The sequence below is a fragment of the Cryptomeria japonica genome, chromosome 5 (assembly GCF_030272615.1).
Source record: "Cryptomeria japonica chromosome 5, Sugi_1.0, whole genome shotgun sequence".
NCBI lineage: Eukaryota > Viridiplantae > Streptophyta > Pinopsida > Cupressales > Cupressaceae > Cryptomeria > Cryptomeria japonica.
The window spans coordinates 593,114,639-593,122,342 of NC_081409.1; the positions used below are offsets into that span (position 1 = coordinate 593,114,639).

The 7,704-nt window shown below is 30.7% G+C and overlaps 1 pseudogene; it reads left to right on the top strand.

Moving 5' to 3' along the window:
* Window positions 1-4,517: 4,517 nt before the first annotated feature.
* LOC131029517 (indole-3-acetic acid-amido synthetase GH3.5-like) lies at window positions 4,518-5,066 on the top strand (annotated as a pseudogene).
* Window positions 5,067-7,704: the final 2,638 nt, after the last annotated feature.

The window sequence follows — 7,704 nt, forward strand, 5'->3', positions numbered from 1 at the left end:
CAAGTAATAGGCTAGTACTAATCATAAATATTGTGTGTTTAAGGTTTTTGACTAAATTTTTTCAGTGACGTGGCTCATTGTATTAATGGACAATCATTGTTAAAACATTTTGAATTTTGACATACTCTTTAATAAAATTTGAATGAATTAAAAGTCATTGTGCAGCTTCGATAGTAGAGTAATTAATTGTATGATTTTTTTTTACACTTCTCTAACATTTGAAAATAAAATAGAGAGGAAAAATATAAAGTAATTTTTAATTAATTTAAGTTTAGGGACTAACTTGCATTTTTTTGTATGGTAGAGAAATAACAAAGATTGGATAACATTAATTGTAATGCCATATTGTATGGTTTAATGTTTGAACATTAGAAATTATAAAATGTGTTTTGAATCATGATTTTTTTGTTGATGGAAATGAATTTTGAATGTCTAGATTCTACTTGATTGAATTCAAATTGTGTTTGTTAGAGTTATAAATGAGAGAGGGAGTTGTAATTATATGTAACTTACTCCTCTTTGGATTTAATTTTTTGGGACGGATGATATAAAAGGGTATTACTATATTTGCAAATCCGTTATTTGTAATTCAAAATTTGGTGCCAAAGTACAAAGATAAGAGCATTGGGCCCCTAGTCGAAGATAGGTGAAGTGTGTGACCTATTCTTAGTACTTTGGACTAGGAAAAAAGTAATGAATAGGGGAATGCACTGCAAGTTAACAAAAATATTCCTAAAACTAAGCTTAATTAGACATGAATTAGCTACACATTAGGCACGACTGCCAAAGTGGGTCAAAACTAATTGTGAAATTGTAAAGGGATACAATTTACTAGACTTATAAGGTGGTAAGGAGAGTAGGACATGTTTCTTATGATCTAGAATTACCACCTAGCAACATAATTCACAACACATTCCATGTCTCTTGCCTTAAGAAGGCATTGGGGCAGTAGATTGCACCTTCCTTAGAGCTACCACCACTAAATTATGAGGGAAAATTAAAATTGAAACCAAAAATAGTGTTGAATGTGAGGGAGAAGAGGTTTAGTTCAACAAGGTAATCCTAGAGTATTTGGCAAAGAGGAAAGGACTCCTACCAAAAGATGCAACTTGGGAAGGGATAGACATTTTCAAGAACCCCAATCTCAAATTGCTTGAGGTCAAGCAAGTAGAAGATAGGAGGGCTATGATGATCCTAATTTGAGAAGGCACATTGGGCCCCATGGTGTTTGTCAACACCCATCTATTAAGTTTCTTTTTAAATGAATTTGGAATTTTAAGACAAATAAAATCATCTAAAATTCCCTTATTGGTTTAGGCTAACTTGTAGTAATCTTTTTAATAAATTATTGGATAAATTGTGAGATGACCTTTGGATAGTGGGTACTCCAACAGTGCAAGATCATTTTATAGAGATGTGTTGTTTTTTTTGGCATGCTTGGTTTTTGGTTGAAGTGTGAAACACATCAACCAAGAGGAAACTAAAGAAGAGACATCAAGACATCAAAAAATGAAACTTCATGAATTCTCACACCCAAGGAAACTAAAGAGTCACCCTCTTCTATATTAAGAAACCAAAACTCATGGACAACCTCTAAAATACCTAGAGAGTAACTCAAATAAAATATAAGACTTTTCCATCACCTTTGATCATGTTTAAGATAGAACTTAGTAATCTATCATCACTCTCTTCTTTTTGATAATGAATGATTTCGAATGAAGTATAACCAATAGAGATTTAATTTGAATTTGTTGTGTATGCTTTTCTAATCAATATTTTGGATCATTCTCAATGATCCATCACTAGAAAGAAGAAAGTGAAGGTTAAATATGTAGACGTTGTTTTAAAAAGAAGCAAGGAGATGACATGGAAGAATAAGGAACCATAACTTATGATATCAAACAAATAAAAAACAAAGTGAGAAGAAAAAATCAAAATATTAGTAATTATTATATTTAATAGTAATTATAAGAAATATTATTTGTATTAGTTAAGTTGATCTTGTTCTTATATCCCTTCCCAATATATGAGTTTAAATAGTACAGTAGATAAGTTGTGACTTATTTAGGTGGCCCATTTGAAATCACACTAGCTTCTCTAGTAAGATCCACTAGTTAGTGTGATTTGAGATGAATCATCTACAAAATTCAAAGATTAAAGCATATTAACTAAGTCAAAATCTTCCCCACTACTTCCATTTGATACCATGCCTACATCCTTAACCTTCACTTTCCTCTTCTTGATGATGGATCACTAAATGTGAATAGAAACATTGATAAAAAAAAGCATACACAATGGATCTAAAATAGATCTCTATTTGAAATGAACTCTTTAAAAATTATAGGAAATATACAAATAAAAAGACTTTGTTGGTCATAGATGTGCATGTTTTAGCTTTAGAAATGTGATTTTTGCATCTTATAGAAAAATCAATTTTATCATTCAAGATTATTGGAATAAATTACATTTAGATTCAATTCCTACATGCCATATTACTGAATTTTCTTAATATTTTATGTGCAAATGCTTCAATTTATTTTCCCAGAACAATTATCTTCCACTTACCCAACACTGGACTACAAAAAGTAAAATTTTAATGCATATAACTAAAATTGGTCCATTGGAAAGTTGTGAAACATTATTCCAACCAAGGAAATATGAATAATTGGTAGTGGAATTTAGTGATAGTTAAGTGGTTGGGGCCATATTTAACAATTTGTGGGGCTTCACATGTTTGTAGAACAACTAGATATATAGGTTAGGTACATTATGTGGGAAGCCAATTTTGATAGTTTGTAACATATAATGAAGAAAATAAAGGTTTAAAATTGGAAATAGAGCATATAACCTAAGGTGTGATAAGGTAATCTAATAGTTGACACCATTCATAGAAACTAGACACAAATTGTTTGCAATACATTTGGATAAGCCAACAAATTTCCCAACATCTTATAACAAAAAAGGTTTATTTAGCTTTTATTCTTATATTCCATACTCAATCATACCATATATGTATCTAAGACATATATGCTAATTACCAATGTGAAATTTTAAGTTCCTATGTAAACCTTGAAAGATAATTTGATAACATAATTGATATTTTTCTTGGTATAGGATAGATAAACAAAAATTTCAATCAACTAATGATAAAAAGTAGCATTCAATCAAGATGGTAGATCATAATAAAAAAAATTGTAGTCCTATCTTCAAAGGTGTTGGAGATGGGCTTATAATTTTTCATATTAAAATTCTTGACAAAAACTTGACTTTTTTTTATTTAAGATACAAGACTTTGATTTTTCTATCATACTTCAAATCTAAAACAATACTATAACATCTTAATATCTACAATGTTGAATGATCATATGAATTTTATATTTACTAGTATTAACATTTATCGATAACAAACTTTCATGATGAAATCATTGACAGATACAGTTAAAATTACAATATTTGTCAATGGGCTCTTGATCTGTTGATGAAATTGAAAAGATTTTAATGAACCCTTCTCACATAATGAATACCTCTCAATCTTTGATTCTTAGACTGAAATAATTTTATAAATAAAAATCGTCCATAAAAAAATTACAAATCTCTACTCACTCTTTGAAATAGAAATTGAATCCATGTTGGAGGAGGTGGTAAAAAGTATTGATACCCTAGGGTTATAGAGGCAAAATCAAATTGTGGAGAGATTTAACGAGTTTCTAAACTTTTTACCACTACATAGGTGTAGTATACAGTTGAAGCTGAGTCATGTATCAAAGTAATAACCCCCCAAAATGAAAAGATTCGTGTTGTTCTCCATCTTTTTGATAGGTGGGTACAGACTCCACGCTCATTCTTTTTTTAAAAGAGCGATCAATGGAAAGTATGTACCCTCAGCTTCTCTATGGCCTCCCGCAGAGACACCACACCATAAGAATGGGCGGTCTCTTAGGTTTGGTATATTTCAAATTTTTCATTAATTGTAATGGTTTATTTACATAATCTTTTAGTGAATTTTAATTAGTATATTTATGTTTAGGTATTTTGTCTTATTTTTAGTTAATTTCTTGTTTATTCTTAGGATTATTAATTTTAGTTCAACTAATTTATATGTCTAATTTTGTTTATTAATTATAGTTTAATCATACTACAAGAAATCTAACTTGTCTCACCTAACCATGTCTATAGGTGTGAGGTCATTCTTGTAATTGCAATCTTGATCTTTGTAGATTTCAAATTGACTTCATTTTATTTAATAATTTTTTTATAAGATTATTTTTTTGAATTAAATGTGTTCAATATTTTCATGTATTATTAGTTTAAAACTTATACATCTTTACACATTAATATTATAACAAAATAATCCAAAGATAATAAAATAAATCATTCAATATTTTAATTTCATAATATTCTTCAATTATTTTTATGTTTTGTTGTATTCTTTTTATTGTCTTTAATTATTTTGTAATTATTATTGAAAGCTATTATATTTAGAATTCTTTTAACATACATGATTGTATCATTATAGCATGGGAGATATATTATTGGTCACGGGATTTCATAATGAAGCTCCTCGATTCAAATTTGTGTGCAAGAAGAATGTTCTATTGTCAATTGATTTTGATCACACTAGTGAAGTAGAGATTCAGAGTGGGGTGGAAAATTGTTTGCATAATTTGGAGCTTATTGCTAGCAAGCTCATTGATTATACAAGCTATACAGAAATATCTACAACACTAGGTCACTATGTCTTATTTTGGGAGCTGAGATTTAGCTCAAAAACAATGATTGAACACTACAAACAAATTTTTGAAGATTGTTGCCTAATTGTAGAAGAATCCTTGAATATTTGCTACAAGAAAGGTAGGGTCAGGGCTAAATCCATTGGACCTCTTGAAATAAGAATAGTGGAGGAAGGAACATTCAACAAATTGATGGATTATGCTCTTGATAGAGGGACATATATCAACCAGTGCAAAACACCTAGGTGTATAAAGTCCATTTCCATGCTTGAGATCTTAAACTAAAGAGTCACTCATTCTTATTTTAGTATTAAGTGCCCAGTCTTAATTTATTAGCAACAAGTAATAGGCTACTACACAATCATAAATATTGTTTATTTAAGGTGTTTGATTAAATCTTTCAAATGAAGTAGCTCATTGTATTAATGGGCAATCATTGTTGAAAGTTTTAAAATTTTGTCATTCTCTTTAAAAAGAATTGAATGGATTAATAGACATTGTGCATCCTTAATAGTAAAAAACTTATTAATTTTATGATTTTCATAATATTATTTGTCTAAGACAACTTTAAGTTTTTACAATAAAAAACAAAATCTTTTATTCATCTAAGCATAGGGAACAACTTGCATGTTTCTTTATGATGGAGAAATAAAAAAGATTTGGATAATATTAATGTAATATAATATTGTATGGTTTAATATCTTAATATTTGAAATTATAGAATATGTTCTCAATCATGATTTTTTGGTTGGTGGAAATGAGTTGTTAATGTATTATCATTTTCAAAATGAAAGATAAGAAATAAGTTTAAATTTTATAATATTTTATGAATGTTTTTTATTATATAAGCAGGGAGAAGGCCTTGAACCTATGAAACAACAAGATTACCAAACAACGACATTACCCCAGGTTGAGAACACCCAACCTACAAAACCATAGAAATAGAGTCCTCCCATAAAAAATAATTAAAAAACTTCATATCCTTGCAGCTTAACCTGCTAATTCTAACTAACTTCCATCTACCTATTATAGTGTCATAAATTGTACACCCTTGCTAGGGTGGTACAATTCCACACTTAGTTTAGCATGGTTCACCTTAGTGTGTTTGCATCTTGCATTGTAATTTTCCTTTAAGAATTTAATTAATTAATTTAATTAGATCTGAAGTCATATTTCATCACTCCCTACATCATATAATTGGGCCCTTTACCCTAAATGTGCCCCTTTTTTATTTTTTTCCTCCAATAAAACACTTAATCATAAACCCTAATTATGTCCTATTTTGACATTTAAAGTCCGATTCCACATATCAAAACACCTAGAAATCAGTTGTAACTTTGGGATTTGTTCTAATATCATCATATCTAATGGCGCTGAAAATTTGGTGAAAAGTTGCTCAGACCATGTTGAAAGTGCACATGGTCCCTGACTTTTTTTCCCAAAATTTCGGGAGCATAATTCTATGATATTATAATGCTTAACCCCAAGAAATTGGTAGGAAATTAAATCTCTAAGTTGGCCTAAAGTCAAAATTAAGATCTAGGGTTTCATACATAAGAGCTCTCTTTCTTCATTTGAAGGAACTAAGAACTAAGATCTAAGAGCAAAGTCTTGGAGCGAGAACAAGGAGCCTTCTATGTAGTGAAAGAGGAGCTTATGTGGAGTCTTCAACAATATTCATCAACCATTCATCAAGCATTCATCAAGCATTCATCACCAATTATGAGCCTTGAAGACATTGAAGAATAATACGAGATCATCGACTGACGATTGGCTTGTACCCTTCCCTTAGGGGTTGGGTATGATTTCATGTTGTTTTCATGTATTTGTATGGGATTCATTACATCAATTTGCACATTTACATTCATTCTTGAGATCACTTTGTATCATTGATTTAGAGCATTTACTTTGTCAATTACAAGCATTTAGGGTTTACTCTTTAGGGTTGCTCTAGATTATTTGCATTCATTTTAGGATCTTGCACACACACAAGATTCCTGCACACACATTTTTCAGTATATTATCGAGTATTTTTTAAGTTGGAAATCACCAACACAAGGGTTTCACTGAGGCAAAACCCTATATAGCCACACAAACCCTTTCTTTTCAGTTGCAAGTGCAGAAATAGGTACCAAGAAGGAGTCTTAGATTAGAAAAACACATAAGTGCCACCAAGAAGTCTCAAAATTGATCAAATCTGACAAGGACAGGGGCGTAGCACCCTGGTCCTTCCTAGGATAGAGGAATGGTGCCCCGGTCCCCCCACTTTCAGGTGATTTATGGCAGGTTGCAAGTTCAGGACCTTCAGATTTTAGCCTTTCAGTTGCAGCTCTCTGTCAAATCATCAGGGATAGTGGCATGGCACCCTGGTCCTGGTCAGTTTGGCTCAGTTTTCAACATCAAGTACACATTTGAATTCCTCCCCCTTTCATTCTGTCAATATCTCAATTTCATATCTACAATTTTGCTCAATTTCAGTTCATATGTGCTTCATTCTTTATCTCCTAGTCTAGTTGATCAATCAAACCCTAATTTTTCTCATCACATACAACAAGAGGAATATAAACTCTAAGAGATAATCCTTGGCTCTCTCTTTCTCACAAGAAGTAGCCAAAGTGAGCTATCTCCCTAGGCTCTTTTGTATTCCTATTGTGTAGGCAAAAGTGGGATTAGGTCCTAGTCACCCGATCTCTCTCATTTCCCCTTCACATTTTGGTGAACCCGATGTGAATCCAATCTTCTTTAATTCCAATTTATGTTCTCAGATATTAGTGTTTTTTTCTATTTCAAATTCAAATTTACATTTACAAGTTTCAATTCCTTGCAAATTTTAGTTTTTCAATTCAAAATTGAACTTGTGGATAGCTTAATTGGTATCATTATTTTCATATTTGATTTAGGAATACATTTCACTCATAAATTTCATTTGCTAAATCAACATTTAGAGTGCTTTCATTGGTTGAAATTGAACATT